Raw genomic sequence first — 17,550 nt, 5'->3', positions numbered from 1 at the left:
GAACACGGAGTTTTTTCATCCCTTCAAATATTTTGTTCTCTTGTATCAAATTATGAGAAAGCTCCAACTCTTCCAAATTAGATAATCCGTTGAACTTAGAATAAATTAGTTTTTTGGGTCGATATGTCTTGTTCTGATGTAATCTATAACAAAAAGAAAATAACCATAAGCAATTAAACAGATAATTGTGTAAGATATTGAAAATGTATAGTTTTACTTACATAAAAACATTCTGTTTCTTGTATGAACTTATAAAATATAATTTTGTGAGCGAGTTTTTCTGCAAATGTCTAAGGGCATCAATGAGGATATTTACAGGATAATTGTAGGCTTCAGTGGTCAGTGTCTCCAACGTTGGAGGGACACGTAAATATTCAGTTTTTTCGTTGAAGGTAATTGCATTTCCAGCAATTGACAACTTTTTTATTTGAGTTTCCATAAACAATTCCAAAACATGTTCTAAATAAAAATTGACACCTAACATAGACCTTACAGACTGTATCGAAAATTCCTGTACGTTTTTGAACAGTTGGATCGAGTCGAAAATTTGTTGTAAAGTTAGTTCTGTTCCATCAAGATTCAGGCTTGTCAACGTTGATCCCATAACAAAGGATTTGTTGGTAAAGCTTGAGAGTGGGCAGCGTGCCAAAGATATAGATATATTTTGCTCTGTTTGTATGTTGTTTTCAAAATAGTTATCACATAAGTGTGTCAGAAAGCAATGGAAGTATTCCAGGAATTTTATTGATTGAAGACGTTTTAGCTTTCGAAATCCGGGACCCAGTTTACAGTTAGTACCGGGTACTGATAGTTCTCTCAAGTTAGTTAAAACTGATAACGCTTTGTCAGGTAAACACTGTGGGGTCTCATTGTAATATCTCGAATCTGAAATGTAAAATATTAATTGGATTTTACACCTTTACTGGTTAAGAATCGCATCCGCAAATATAGTAGGTTCGTTTACTAATGCATACTGCAATATCTAATACGAGATAAATGCCCCGTTGAGGGAGAGATACAATGGGCGCTAGGTTGATAGTGTTGTGTTTTTCTCTAAATCGAAACAAAAAACAAAATCACCACCTCGTCTTCAAATTTAACCGGAAACGAAAAATGTCATTAAAAACAGATTTCTGACCAGAATCGGCATTTTAACTGGAATTAAGCTTGATCTACGCGTAGTAACTGCATATTAATACTAAACATAGCCGAAATCATATACCTATACCTTGCACCTAATCTCAAACACGAGATAAGTCGCATTTAGGAGGGGGGGGGGGCTTCGCCACGAGCAACCCACCCCCTACTCACCACACACCCCCTTAAGCACGTCTACCGTCCCATTCAACGAAAATAATTTTTATAGAAAACATTTTTTTACTAGTGTCCACCCCCTTCCAAAAAATTTAGTCAACCCTCACCCTCGAAAATTCCAAGTACCCTCCCCCCCCCCCCCCTCCGTAGAGGAATAACTCTGAAAGAAACACTTGTCGCATTTGTAGAAAGTACAAACTAATTGTAGCACCTACTTCTAAAATATAAACCTGTCCTACTTTTGGCCGATAAATTTCACTCACGCAGACAGTGTTCGTTTCAGACGTTTTTTTCCGGGGGTTGGGGGCACTTGAATTTTTACAGGGGCGACACTGATAAAAGTGTATATTTTCTATATAAAGTATATTACGTTTTTTTTGGGGGGGGGGTGGAATTAGACGTTTTATCGTGGGGGGGTGAAGGGTTGCATGAACAGTTGCATGAAAGAAAACTTTTACGCAAAACACTTGTAACATTAGAATCACAATTTAGGCCGTAATGTCAGTATTTGTATAATAGGGTATCTATGACATTATTTCTTTAAATGGGGGGTGGGTGGCTTAGACGTTCTTTCGGGGGGTGTGGCTTCGATCCTACCAGAAGAAATGCATGAAAAAAAACTCTTCACGCAAAAAAACTTAAGATTATACACATTAATTAGGCCGTAATGTCAGTGTTTTTATTAGTATCGGTGACGCTATTTCTTGGGGGGGGGGGGGCGGCTTAGACGTTCTACCCGGAGAGATGCATGAAAGAAACTCTTTACGGAAACCAATTTTATAATTAGACAAAATTAGCTTTTTATTTCAATGTTTACTCGAGAATCAATGGCGTCATATTAGTGTGTTTACTTTCCCGGCTTTAGAAAATGTCCTAATATATGTTCCATGTGAGGTCACGTTTCATTTTTTGTTTTACTGTGCATGTTTTTAGTCCGCTTGTGTTCTCTATACTGTATAGTAGTGTATAGTAAAAGCGTTTCGACAGATAAATAGATACTCAGATACACATACAGCGAAACTATTATTATAGACAAGATAAATAGCCTGTTGAGGAAGGATACAATGGGCGCTAAGTTAATAGTAGTGTCTCTTTCTCTTAAAAATGTTTTGGAAACACTGGGCTAGAAAAAGAGAAAAAAATCTTGAGGCTAACTTCATGTATCATACCTTCTGTTTGACTGGTCGTTGTAACAATTCCATAGCTGTTCTTAAATGGAACGTCAGGAAAATAATCAAACTCGAAATTAGTTAGCGACTTAAGTCCAGCGAAAGCTTTGTCGGAAATGTTGAAAAAATTTTGTTCGACTAATTTTAATTCTTTTAAGTTGACTAAACCTTCGAAAATGCCATCCTCCAAGCGTGTCAGGCCATTGTTATGTAGCTGCAGATATGTTAGGTTTTGTAGGTTCGAAAACAGATTAGCTGGGAGTTCTACAATTGTATTGAACAATAGCTCAAGCCTCTGTAATGAAAAACGCTGAGCCTGGAAATATTTCTCACACGTGTCAAAGCCGGAAAAAAAAGAGAGATGCAACCATTCAAGATGAGCTAAGTTGTCAAAAAAGTCACATTTGATAGTTATTCTTTCATTGCCGAGTAAACTTATCCACGTGGTATTAGACGGAAGGTTTGGACAACTAGGAAAACAATTACAATCACATGGCATTCCTTCAAATCCGAGATCAGAACGGCATCCATCTGGACAAGTCTCCTTTACTTCTGCATCGTGATAGATCCACGGTGGAGTAGATTTCGAATTATTATATGAAATGGCAGCATTTGTTTCTGGAATAATGAACAGATTCGTTAAAATCAGAAGCAAACGCGTTATAGTTGAAGAAAAGAAAAATTCCATTTCCCTATGCAGTAAAAACAATAAAATCACGTATTTCCTCATGCAGCTTCTTTTTCAAACGATGGTATTGCTGTCTTGCACAATGAAAAAATATAGAAATAAATGTAAGATATATAGACTAGGATGTGTTGTGTTGATTAGTGCTAAGTACTTGTTGAGATATAATCTATGTATTTCTGGATTGACGTGATTTCTTTGTGTCTAATCATCTTGTTGTGTATGGGAGGGATGTGGTAGTTTTCATAGACTTGCTATTGGTAAGGGAGGGGGTGGAGGGGGCGTCTATCCTAACGTTACATCGCTCGTTTGTAACAAGTGCACCGCGCAAAAAAATTATCTGCAAAAATGAAAGGATAGTTATTAAAACGAATTGTGAAAATTGAGAAAATTTAAACCATTCACTAATTACTGGTGACTTATGAATACTTATTTAAATACAAATAAGAAGGTGAATACAAAATAGTGTGATGGTTCCATGACAAATGATCTCGGACAAATGATCTCAAGGACAAATGAATTCAAGGACAAATGATCTCACGGACAAAAGATACTAGATTAAAATGATATCATGGACAAATGATCTCAGACTAAATATCTCAGACAAAATATCTCACAGCAAAACTTTAATAATGTACGATGATTTTAGTTGATATAAAGAGAATTTCACTCGCGGTCACTTTTTAGCCCTCGTCGAGGGCTTTGAATGAAACCAACAGTTTTTCCTAAAGGTCAAGCCATTTACGTAAGAGCATGCAAAAAATAAGCCAGATGTGAAGACGGTAAATGCCATAAAATCCGCGTTGTAATGACCCTCTGTTTTTCCCATAAAATACAAAGATTATATAGGGAAATACAACTGGTCAGTTTTGACCACTTTACGAAGTTTTCCCAGATATGCCGAGTTTTTTGTGACACCCCAAGGCGTTCTCATACCACCTCACAAATTTTCAAGGGGGTTTGTCGGAGGAAATTTTTCGTACTGGAGCACATATAAGTTGCCGTTCAGTCGAGGTCAGCTTTGACCCCCTCCCCGTGAACTTTTCGGCAAACCTTCACGGGCCCTCATGTTCTATCGCCCCGAGGCACCATCGTGCCAAATTTGACGCGCCTGCGGCGCCGGGAAGTGCCCTATCGGGCAGTTGACCACTTTGCTTTATATAATAATATATAGATATATATATATAAATATATAAATATATAAATATATTTATATATATATATATATATATATATATATATATATATATATATATATATATATATATATATATATATATATATATATGTAACCCTCACTCAGTGGGGATGCTTTTACCCACTGAGGTGTTGTGGTTAAGACGGGCTGACCCTGAGATTAAGTACACACCGACGCCGACAGTTGTTGTCAAGTACTCGTTTATTTATAGCATCGAGCCATGACGGCGATGCAACACAGTAGTACAAGACGAACTAGCCAAGATAGACCAAAAGATCCAAACAATCCAAAAGACCAAAAGATCAAAAGATCAAAAGATCAAAATAGAAACAGAAACTGTAGCCCTAAAACAAATGTAAAATAAAAAAGTTACATTCAGGACAACACCACGTGTAAGCTACAATATACACGGGTACAATAAATTATGTTTTCGGCCAGTACACAGTACTGCCAACAAGTACCAATAAGTAGTACTACAAAATAAATACTTAATTTAATACATCACCCTAACTAGTGTGCACATGCAGCACTAGCAGGAATACATAAGTAAGTATTTTAACAAACATAATTTAAATAACTACCTTCATTAGGTCTACATCTTGGTCCACAGACAGCAGCCTTGCGTGTGCGACACGGCTAGGCACATGTCACATGACATGGAACACAGGTAATTTCGCTCACAAAAGCATAAAAAAACGTCAACAGTTCAGTTGCAGTCCCACAGGGGCCGCAACCCAATGAATAAAAACTTCATAGTTTTATCCCCCTTTGGCTGGTAACGATATGTGTTACACAGCCCCCCTCACAAATAAATGTACAATGGAATTCACATTTACATTTACATTTACACTCATACATAATAGTACTTAAAAAAAAAGTTCAGTACACTAGTACACAGACATTAAGTCCTTTCAACTTAAATAGATTATTCCCGGCAAACCGGTAGAGGCTCCAGTGCAGGTACTGGTCACCACTTGATGCGCCAGGTTGAGTCGCTCGACGGGTCGTCGTTGACGGGTTGACCTCCGCAGCTCCGCTGGTGGTTCTGGGTTGATCCAAGAGTCATCCTCGTCCGATGCCTCGTCCCTCGCATTCACCTCATCCAGATGTGGGGCTGGCCTGACCATCACCTTGTCTTGTCCGTCCCCGGCGACCACCTCTGGCACGAAGGGCATTGCCTCCGGCCGAAGTCTAGTTGGGACCACATTGACTGCCAGTTCCTCCTCTTCATCTGCCTCCCGGGTTGGTATGACCTCTTTCCGTCGTTGTTCTTGCCGCCGTCTCTCTTCTTCTGCCAATTTTATGCCAGCATCCATATCTAGCATTCCAACCGGCAATAGGAAGTTCCGATGCAATGTCCGACACTGCCCTTTTCCTGTCTCCTCCTGCACAGTGTACACTGGCACGTCATCCGCTCTATCCACTACCACATAGATCTCGGCCTCCCACTTGTCGCTGATTTTTGACGTGACTCTAGGGCCCAAACGGCGAACTAAGCACCGATCTCCAACCTCCAGCTCAGCAGCGTGGGCTGAAATGTCGTATCTGACCTTGTTCCGGTCAGCCGCTCTGGCCATGTTCTCGGCTGCTCGTCCATAGGCCGACTTCAGTTGGGTTTTTAGGCTTTGTATATACTGCGTCGGTGTTCCCTGTTTCTTTCTTCCCACATCAATCCCGAAAGCTAAATCGATGGGCAGCCTAGGATGACGACCGAAGAAGAGGAAATATGGACTGTAGCCTGTGCTTGAATGGATACAGCTATTGTACGCATGTACAACGGCCGGCAGTTTTTTCCTCCACGTCGCCTTCTCGTCCTCCTCAAGGCTTCGGATCATGTTTAGCAACGTCCTGTTCCACCTTTCTACTGGATTTCCTGCGGGATGGTAGGGTGTGGTCCGACACTTGCGAATACCCGCCATTTCACACAGGTTTTTCACAATTTTAGCTTCGAAATCCCTCCCCTGATCGGTGAGGATTCTCTTTGGAAAACCGTACGTCATGAAAAAATCATGCCACAGTGTCCGGGCTACCGTTTTCGCCGTCTGGTCTTTGGTGCACACTGCCACTGCAAACTTTGTAAAGTGGTCTAGAATCACTAGAACATTTTGTTTGTGACCTTCTGCTTCAATAGTTAGATAATCTATTGAAAGCAGTTCTAACGGAAACGAAGTGGTTATTGTTTCCATCTGTGCTCCCACATTTCTTGATCTTCCTTTCAAGGTCTCGGAACATATGTGGCCAGTAAAACCGCATTCGAGCATGTTTAATCGCATCATCCAGGTGGGTATGAAATAGATCTTCATGTACACCTTGCATTGCTTCTTTCCGATGTGACCTTGGGATAACTAATTGAAATCTACTTCCTAATTCATCATCTGCTACTTTGCGATATAGGACTCCATCTTTCATTACTAATTTCTTTTGTTCCCTGACAAATGCTCTTTCCTCTGGAGTGCCGTCTGCTGACATTTCTAACTTGCCTCCTTGTTCTACATGTTTAATGACCCACGCAATGATAGTATCGGCCAACTGATGACTCCTCCACTCTTGTATAGAAATGGAGTGGTAATTCCCGTCTGACTGTTCTAAGATATCATCTCTGATGGCTGACGGATCCTTTACCACCTGTTCGACAGCCGGTATGTACGTGATACCTTCCCCGTTAGTTCTCATATCCGTTGAGAAATTCGATTGGCTCTCGCCACCCTTGGCTGCAATTATGGCTGATACTAGATGTGTGCCGATGTGAATAGACTCAGCAGCTTGCAACTCAAACTTTTCCGCCTTGTCCCTCAAAAATTTTGTGTCTTCGAGCAAAACTTGAAATTGCTCATCCTCCTCTGCCGGCTCGTCCTGGTGCCGTCTGGACAATAAATCGGCATCTACGTGAGTCGACCCTTTTTTGTACTGCAGGTCAAAGTCATAGATAGACAGAGACGCCAGCCAGCGATGACTTGTAGCATCCAGTTTGGCATTCCGAAGAATGTAGCACAGGGGATTATTGTCTGTGACCACCTTGATGTGTGAGCCAACGATATAGTCATGGAACTTCTCAGTCATCGCCCACTTAAGAGCTAGAAACTCTCGTTTGTGGGCCGGGTAGTTGCGTTCTGTCTTGTTCAGAGATCTGCTAGCATAAGCAATCACCCGTGTCGTGCCGTCTTGCTCTTGATATAGTATGGCACCTATTCCTGTACCACTGGCATCGCAGTGCAGAGTAAAAGGCTTTTCCCTGTCGGCAATAGCCACAATAGGCTCTTCGGTCAACGCATTCATTAGCGTTTCGAATGATTGCTGTTGAGCCTCACTCCACATGTGCGATATATCCGACGTTAAATGAATGGTGGCCGGTTTGTGGCTTCCCTTTTTGGTTCCTTTAGGCATGTACCCTACAGTTAGATCATGTAATGGCCTAGAAATTTGAGCAAAGTTTGGAATAAATCGCCTGTAATATCCGGCAAAGCCAATAAACGATTTGACATCCCGGACAGTTCTCGGCCTTGGCCAGTTGATTAACGCTTTGATCTTCTCCGGATCTGGCTTGATTCCCTTATCTGTAATTACATGTCCTAGATGCCGAACTTCGGATGTCCCAAACACACATTTGTCAGGATCTAACTTTAGACCGTACCTCCGGAGACGGTGTAATGCCTGGATTGTACGTTCCTCTAACTCATCCAGAGTTCTACCGTGCAGCAAGATGTCATCTAAGAACACAATCAGTTCTGTCAGATTCATGTCTGCAAAGACTTTCTCCATTAGCCTCTGAAATGTTGGGGGAGCGTTCTTCAAGCCCATAGGCATTCGTTCGAACTGATACAGTCCAAATGGTGTGGTGAATGCAGAGATAAGTTTTGCTCTCTCCGTCAGCGGTACTTGGTAATAGGCCCTACTCAGGTCCATACTTGTAAAAAACTTGGCCCCGCTCAAAGTCAGGAACATATCCTCTATTTTTGGGATGGCATAACTGTCCTTAATAGTGTGAGCGTTAATTTTCCGATAGTCTATACACATGCGTAATGCACCTGATTTCTTTCTCACCAGCACAATAGGGCTTGCATACGGTGAGGATGAGGGCGTGATGATTTTAGCATCCAATAGTTCTTGAATATGCTGTTTTGCTTCGGCAAAATCCTTTGGTGGGATAGGTCTGGGCCGTTCTTTTACCCACGCACCTGCTTCAAGCTCAATATCATGAGCAACCTCAGTGGTCAACCCTAAATCAAGTTCATTGTGTATGAAAACATCACTAAATTCATCCAGTCTTCTAGTGAAATGGTCACGCCACTCTGGAGTTGTGTTATCCCCAAACTTGAAATTCAAGTCATTGTTTCCGCCTGCCTCTACAGAGACTGAGCGGGTTGAGTTAGAAAGGTTAGGTGTCTCCGGTACTGGAAACTGCTGTACCTCGTGAAATTCAGCCAAAAGGTTAGAGATGTTGTACATTGATTGGATCATAAAAACATCAGCTATAATATCTTTCTGCTTTAACTCCACATCATGATCTGACATGTTGCATAGTGTCACCTGTACTCCACACAGATCATCCACGCTCACCTTGGCCGCAACCACATGCAACCCTTCGGGCAATTTAACTTCCGTGGGCTCTTGGAGCAGCACACTTGCACAAGTGCGTATGGTATTAACTTGTGGCCTCCCGTTGACACATATCGTACCGAATGGTGGCACTATTACACCTTTACCGACCAGTTGAATGTGTCCTAGTTTCCCACTTTCGTGGGCTCTGTCCAATTGATGCCCCATCATAAAAGCTGCTTCCCCCTTAACACGCTGTTCTGCCAATTTAGAGTGCGTCAGCCTCTTGAACGCATTCGTTCCCAAAATTATAGGCATCCGCTCCGAGAGAGGGCTATCACCACCGACCAATGCCGCGACTTGCACAGCCTGTACTCTACCTGCGATAATTTCAGGCAATGTACACGTGACAGATATGATACCCAAATATGGCACTTCTTGTCCCCCGGCTCCAGTTACTGTAACCGGTGTCTGCAGGTGCTGGAGAGGAATATGAGATAATCTCTCCTTATAGAATTTCTGCGACACGATAGTGACTTGGGATCCACTATCCAGCAAACATTGGACATCTACACCTTCCACCTGTATGGTTGTTTCACATGCCGGCCCTATCAACGCTTCCAATACCGCCGCCTCTGTGCTTAGATCAGCTAGGACATCAGCGGAGGTCACGGTCAGATTTCTTCGTTTCCGGCAGTTTTGAATGACCACACACAACTGCCCTCCGTCAATGCTAGTGTGTAAAACACGCAACCCTGTCGGTAGCTGGTGGTGGGGTCTAGGGATCACCTGCGCCGTGGACGGTGCTGTTCCCCGTAGCTCCAACGTTTGACCCGCTGCAAGGGTCACAACCACGTCTCGGAGGCGTACCGGTTTTAGTGTCGGCTGCTGTCTAGCGGCAGATGGCTGCTTATTGGTGAGGTTGCGTACCTCCCCTTCTGAACTCACCGCTTTTGCTGGATTCGCCTTGGGCCTAAAGCTTCGTGGAATAGCTTTAGTTTGGGCGCTTGGTAGCCCCTGAATCAGCTTCCGCTCCCCACTGTTTCCCTGCTGTTGACTTTGTTGCCTGGCAGCTTTCCTAGGCCCATCGCGGACGAAGTGCTCTCTGGGCCCACCCCCGTAACAAGCTCCTCTGGAGGGCCGTTGTTTCCGGGATAGAATATCTGCCACCTTCTCCGCCAGACGGTCGAGCTGTTCCTCCGTGAGCATCAGCGGCGTCGTCTCCTGGCGACCAGCTACCGTTACTGCGTCGACCTTCTCCGCCAGACGGTCGAGTTGTTCCTCCTTGAGCATCAGCGGCGGCGTCGTCTCTTGGCGAACAGCTGCCGTTACTGCGTCGACCTGGACAGTCCTGTTAGCTGCTGCCGTGGCTTCGACTCGAGACTCAGTTGTCCCGTCCAGCCTTCTAACAGCTTTCAGGACGTCCCCCAACTTTGGGCTGGCTTCCCCTGGGAAACCAAATGTGCCTCGAAGTTCGAGCGCCAGAAGAGGTGAAACCCCCTTGCAGAAAGTGTGATACACCTTCTTCTGGGCATCGGCCTCAGTAAAGCTACGCTGCTGGTTAAGCTTCGTCATCTCTGACCACAGTCGGCAGAGAAATTTTGACGCTGACTCTCTTGGATGTGGAGTGAGTCGGCTGAACTGCAGATACCTGTCATCGGCACATCGAGTGTCGCCAAAAGTGCTTTGTAGTAGACTTAGCACTTCCTCTGGACTCGTAGCCTGCTTTACATGCTCATAGGCAATCCCTCTCAGGCTGCCTAAGATGCGCGGCAACGGGTTCGGAACGCTGGTGTTCCGCAGCAAACATTGCACTTGGGTTTCCCAGTCCGGGAAACTCACCTCCCCTCCTCCAGTGGGGGGAAGGCCGGTGAACAGGTTCAGCCTATTGTGTGTTGACATGCACACCTCCACCGTCACGGGCCGCTGCGCACTTGTCTGTTCTAGCTCCGCCATCGTAGCCCTCAACTTGGCCAGCTCCTGCGACAACTTCTCCAACGTCGGGTCGCTGTTTTCCATTCTTACCTCTCAAAGTCAAGCCCCACGTTGGGCGCCAAATGTAACCCTCACTCAGTGGGGATGCTTTTACCCACTGAGGTGTTGTGGTTAAGACGGGCTGACCCTGAGATTAAGTACACACCGACGCCGACAGTTGTTGTCAAGTACTCGTTTATTTATAGCATCGAGCCATGACGGCGATGCAACACAGTAGTACAAGACGAACTAGCCAAGATAGACCAAAAGATCCAAACAATCCAAAAGACCAAAAGATCAAAAGATCAAAAGATCAAAATAGAAACAGAAACTGTAGCCCTAAAACAAATGTAAAATAAAAAAGTTACATTCAGGACAACACCACGTGTAAGCTACAATATACACGGGTACAATAAATTATGTTTTCGGCCAGTACACAGTACTGCCAACAAGTACCAATAAGTAGTACTACAAAATAAATACTTAATTTAATACATCACCCTAACTAGTGTGCACATGCAGCACTAGCAGGAATACATAAGTAAGTATTTTAACAAACATAATTTAAATAACTACCTTCATTAGGTCTACATCTTGGTCCACAGACAGCAGCCTTGCGTGTGCGACACGGCTAGGCACATGTCACATGACATGGAACACAGGTAATTTCGCTCACAAAAGCATAAAAAAACGTCAACAGTTCAGTTGCAGTCCCACAGGGGCCGCAACCCAATGAATAAAAACTTCATAGTTTTATCCCCCTTTGGCTGGTAACGATATGTGTTACATATATATATATATATATATATATATATATATATATATATATATATATATATATATATATATTTATATATATAAAGGGCCCCAAAATTTCAGCCCCGGGGTCCATTCAAGCTGAATCCACCTCTGGTTGTCTCTGCAGTAATTGAAATTTAAAATTCTTGTACAATAAGTTGGTTGTCGAATCTATACCGATTTTGTTCTAGTAGCAAGATAGATTTCGAAAACTCTATGCCTGGCAATTTAATTGTAGTACCACCAAACTGTATGCATAGTCCACTTAGCACAGAATAAACCATACGATAAATTATCTTACATCCTTATTGTTTCTAATCTGGATTAAAGTAAACGACAGATGCAATTGCTATTTATAATCTATGAATCACTGATGTACCCCCAGCTGGTAAAATTAACATCAAGATGAAACATATCTGTCTTGTAGCATGCAACACATTACAAATGGGCGGATATGTATAATTGTACAGTCCTTATATAGGGAAATACAACTGGTCAGTTTTGACCACTTTACGCAGTTTTCCCAGATATGCCGAGTTTTTTGTGACACCCCAAGGCGTTCTCATACCACCTCACAAATTTTCAAGGGGGTTTGTCGGAGGAAATTTTTCGTACTGGAGCACATATAAGTTGCCGTTCAGTCGAGGTCAGCTTTGACCCCCTCCCCGTGAACTTTTCGGCAAACCTTCACGGGCCCTCATGTTCTATCGCCCCGAGGCACCATCGTGCCAAATTTGACGCGCCTGCGGCGCCGGGAAGTGCCCTATCGGGCAGTTGACCACTTTGCTTTATATAATAATATATAGATATATATATAAATATATAAATATATATATATATATATATATATATATATATATATATATATATATATATATATATATATATATATATATATATATATATATATAAAGGGCCCCAAAATTTCAGCCCCGGGGTCCATTCAAGCTGAATCCACCTCTGGTTGTCTCTGCAGTAATTGAAATTTAAAATTCTTGTACAATAAGTTGGTTGTCGAATCTATACCGATTTTGTTCTAGTAGCAAGATAGATTTCGAAAACTCTATGCCTGGCAATTTAATTGTAGTACCGCCAAACTGTATGCATAGTCCACTTAGCACAGAATAAACCATACGATAAATTATCTTACATCCTTATTGTTTCTAATCTGGATTAAAGTAAACGACAGATGCAATTGCTATTTATAATCTATGAATCACTGATGTACCCCCAGCTGGTAAAATTAACATCAAGATGAAACATATCTGTCTTGTAGCATGCAACACATTACAAATGGGCGGATATGTATAATTGTACAGTCCTTACTGCGAAAATTCTAAGTGGTTAAACTTTAGACAGAACATCATTTACAATATTTGTGATTGAAAACGTCATGACTAAGAAAGATGACTTAGCGTAATTTTAAACTTTGAACTTTTAGGCCGGATACGAGAATAAAGCTTTGTCTGCTACTACACCAAATGTTGCAAATAAGAGTGATAAACTTTTGCTACAAGTTTCAAACTACTTTGCTACCAATGTTTTATAGTATTAGACAAAATCATTTGTATAGAAACTGTTTTAATACTGAAAGTTGATACATTACTCACCTTGATGTACATAGAATACAACAGTAGATGCCATTACGTTAACATTTCTACTTACTTTATTAAGCACGTAGAGAACAGTCTCTGACTAACGGTGACCAGAAAGATGCGCAACGAAAAATGCGCAGCCGTTAAATGCGCTTAGAGAAAAGTGCGCAAACAGATAAATGCAAAGAGAAATTCACGCACACGGGAAAATTGCGCGAAGCGAAAAATGTGCACACGTAAAAATGCGCAAAACAGAACGTTGCTCACACAGAAAATAACACAAATCACTTGGCAATTATGTGAATAAAAGTGCATGTCAGGAAGTATTAATATTGTAAAGCCGACGATGAAAACATTTATGTTAAAGCGAGCATGGCATGGCAAACTGACGCTGTAAATTACGTTTCTTAACCACAAAAAATTTGGACTGATTTCTAAACATATTCCTGTCTATATGGCAATATTGGATGTAATCCCCTAGGGAAGGTGTAGTCTAGAGTGTCACGGTATGTAAGAATGTTGCTGCTCATAGCCGCTGTAATTGAAGGTATTTGGCTCACAAATGTATTTACTCTCCCATGACAAGCATAGCTGCACCAGTAAGTGGCGAAATTCTTCTAATTATTGTCTATTACTGACTTGTGACGTAAAGGGTAAGAAAACTTAGGCGTCAACCGATTTCGGGACGTTGGTAGGATATTTGTAGACCCTCTTTTGCGAAATGACTAAGCTGAGCTTTTCTTCTTGCAATGCCCAGGCCAAATCAGGATTTGACTACCTGGTAATTGCTGTATGCGTGTCTGAGGACCGTAGATGTAAACTAGTTGTAGTTTTCTGTTAGTTGTCTTTTCAGCTGTGCTCTTCCCTATTATAGGAGTCAGATGATTTTGATCCGCAATGACGAAGTCCAGCCTGTATCTTTTGTTGGTTGTTGGGTTTTTAACAACTTGTGTTTCCTTTCCTCTTGGCGTAAGCTTCAATTATATATCCTCGATTTATTATTAGTAGCGGCAGTCTATGCATTATGTAAGTACTTGACTGGGATGACGTTCAAACTGCATCTAACACTGGTCTTAGAATAGCATTTCCTGCTTACATTAGACGACATTGAATACGCCACCTCTAATTTTGTTTGACTATCTTCTTTAGCAACGTACAATATTTTCATCTGTCTTTCTGTATGGTTTAGCCACCTAACATTTTTCAAAAACATTTCTATACTGGTTTTTAGCGCCACTTGAGATCGCGCCAATAATCATCTTCTAGTAATAATGTCCTTTATTCCTAATGTTATCATATCGGTCCTAGGACCTTTGACCACAGGTGCTTTGACCATAGGGGGTTTGACCATAGGGGGTTTGACCACAGCGGAGCTTTGACCATAGGGGCTTTGACCATAGGGGGTTTGACCACAGCGGGGCTTTGACCATAGCGGTGCTTTGACCATAGGGGGTTTGATCATAAGGGGTTTGACCATAGGGGCTTTGACCACAGGTGTTTTCTCAGCAAAGAGTCTTTGATCACAGGTGGTCTATCAACTGGTGTTTGATCACAAGCGCTGTGTCCAGCTTTGATCATAGGTGTTTTGTCCACATAGGGTCTTTGATCTCAGGTGTTTTGTCCACATAGGGTCTTTGATCTCAGGTGGTTTGTCCAATGCTGTCCATATATGGTAAGGATTTATTTTAAAAGTTGCTAAATTAAATATTAAATTTCGACTTGATGTAATAATATGTTAAATCATCATGTATAAACTACTCTATGTCAAAACCATGGAGAATCTTGGAGAGTATAGCAAGTCGAAAAAAGGTAAAAGAACTTTGCTGTATCGTGGCCACGAGTTTTGGCTACACAGAGAACGCCAGGAAGGGTCACGCTTTTGGCGGTGTACGAAGAATCGCACTTGTAAGTGCAAAGCTTCAATAGTTTCCTTAAAGGTCTACAGATGGACTGCACACGGCAAATAACAACTTTCTTGCAAGGTGTCGCAGGGGCAAGCTACCCAGCTGAGAAGCGATACAAGATGCTGCACGAAAAAGTACTACGTGCTGTCCAGACATATGGTCAAACATATATGCTATATGCTATAGCACATCTGTCATTTAGTTAACCATTTTATGTATTGCATCTTTGACTATATTGTTGGCAAGTTTTGTATCATTTTTTATCCTTTATATATGCTATGTATTTTCAAGTACATCTACATTATTTATTTGTGAAACTTGTTATATGTCGCATTATTTGTGTTTCATTTATATTTAAAATAAATATATGAGGCCTAGCACCAGCCTTTATGTGGAGACTAAAATATAGTTCTTGGCTTTTTAAAAATACATGTTAATTTCTATTAACGTACTCTCAGGAAACATGTACAAAATCGTATTAATTGTATCACACGTATGATCAAAGCCGGACACAACGCTTGTGATCAAACACCCGTTGATAGACCACCTGTGATCAAAGACCCTCTGCTGAGAAAACACATGTGGTCAAACCCCCTATGGTCAAACCCCCTATGATCAAACCCCCTATGGTCAAAGCACCGCTATGGTCAAAGGCCCGCTGTGGTCAAACCCCCTATGGTCAAAGCTCCTATGGTCAAAGCTCCGCTGTGGTCAAACCCCCTATGGTCAAACCCCCTATGGTCAAAGCACCTGTGGTCAAAGGTCCGCGCACCATCATATCTCTCAACATTAAGTCTCATATATTTCAATTTGTTTTGAAAACGCAATTACCCATTCTTCAATTTTCTCATTAGCTTTTTAAATGTTTTACAAATTTTGTACCTAAAATGCTCATCAATCACCAATCGTGATATCTTTCATCATGTGGTCTTGGAGATTGTATTTTTCTTCATCTTTGCTCTTAATTCTAGAGTTCGAAGGGGTTCTCTCCAACACAATTAAGTATTACGTGTCAAATTGTTTTGCTGTTGTTGACTCTGACTATAGCCTTCTTTTCTTTTTAATTTGCTTCCGTAGCCTTTGTCCACCCAGAGGCGTACCGAGGGGGGGGGGGAGCGGGGGGCGCGGACCGCACCGGGTGACACCATTTACGGGGGTGACACCAAGGCAAAAAATAGCAAAATATATAGAGAAAATAATAACTCCACTTAATTAAGTGATTAATTCGAGTGTTAAATAGTGTTTTAAGAAGTGCAAATCGAAAGTTTGAAGGGGGGGGGGGGGGGGGGGTGCAAATAGAAAGTTTAAGGGGGGGGGGGTGCAAATCGAAAGTTTTAGGGGGGAGGTGCAACAAATCGAAAATTGAAAGTTTGTCCCCGGGAAGGGTCGCTACGCCACTGGGAGTGACACCCATAAATAGATTGACGTGCCCACACAATAAGCTCTAGCAGCAGTGAAGTTCCGTGTATATGTTGACAGCCACACACAAGCGCTGATGTTCCCGCTGGTAATGACCGTGAAGTTGGATGTTTTTAATACAGAAGGAACCAGCAGTGAAAACGTTGACCTGGCCGTTGACCTATTACGCGGTACAAGCCATGATCGTAATTAATGCCCATGCCGAAACAAGTAATGAGTATAGATATTAATGAGACTATATATATATATATATATATATATATATATATATATATATATATATATATATATATATATATACAAACCAATGGCGGAACTAGAAAAAGGGCCATCCAGCAAAAACATTTTTTTGGTCCCCCATATATATATATATATATATATATATATATATATATATATATATATATATATATATATATATATATATATATATATATATATATATATATATATATATATATATATATATATATATATATGTAATATATAAAGCTCAATTCTGTATGCTTAATAAATGTTTGTAATAAGTTTGTCGCGGATACTTCGATGGATTTAAGTGTTTATTATAGTACTCAGGGTCTAAATTTATGGATTAAAAAATTACTATTGAAAGTCTTTAAAAACAATTTTCATTTTATATACTTAGAATAATAATTTTCAATTATAAACATTACGTAAAATTACAAAAAAAGTGTATCAACGTTTACAAAATGTCTAAAATTGTGTCTGAAATGTATTTGCATTTTCGTCCCTTGATTTGGAAAACACAGTTACTTTCCTTTAAAAACCCCATTAAATTGGGGGAAGAAAGAATTTCCTTTTTATTACTTTGTTTTGGTGTTAGGAGAAAAAAAATAATCACATAATTAGCGTGGATTGATTAAGTGCAATGTCGTTGGTATTTTTAATACTGCCTTTTATTTTTTTCTATACACTGAACATACAGTTAACTATTAAT

The 17,550-nt window shown here is 41.1% G+C and overlaps 1 protein-coding gene across 2 annotated transcripts in view; it reads left to right on the top strand.

Moving 5' to 3' along the window:
- LOC131952139 (ly6/PLAUR domain-containing protein 1-like) overlaps positions 1–17,550 on the top strand; it is a 192,431-nt gene that overhangs the window by 11,899 nt on the left and 162,982 nt on the right. The window lies entirely within an intron of this gene.

This window comes from Physella acuta, unplaced genomic scaffold, assembly GCF_028476545.2.
Source record: "Physella acuta isolate Inbredline_101_S28 unplaced genomic scaffold, ASM2847654v3 ptg000070l, whole genome shotgun sequence".
Classification (NCBI taxonomy): Eukaryota; Metazoa; Mollusca; class Gastropoda; family Physidae; genus Physella; species Physella acuta.
Note: the sequence above shows the minus strand (reverse complement) of the source record. Positions and strands in the feature narration are given on the sequence as shown.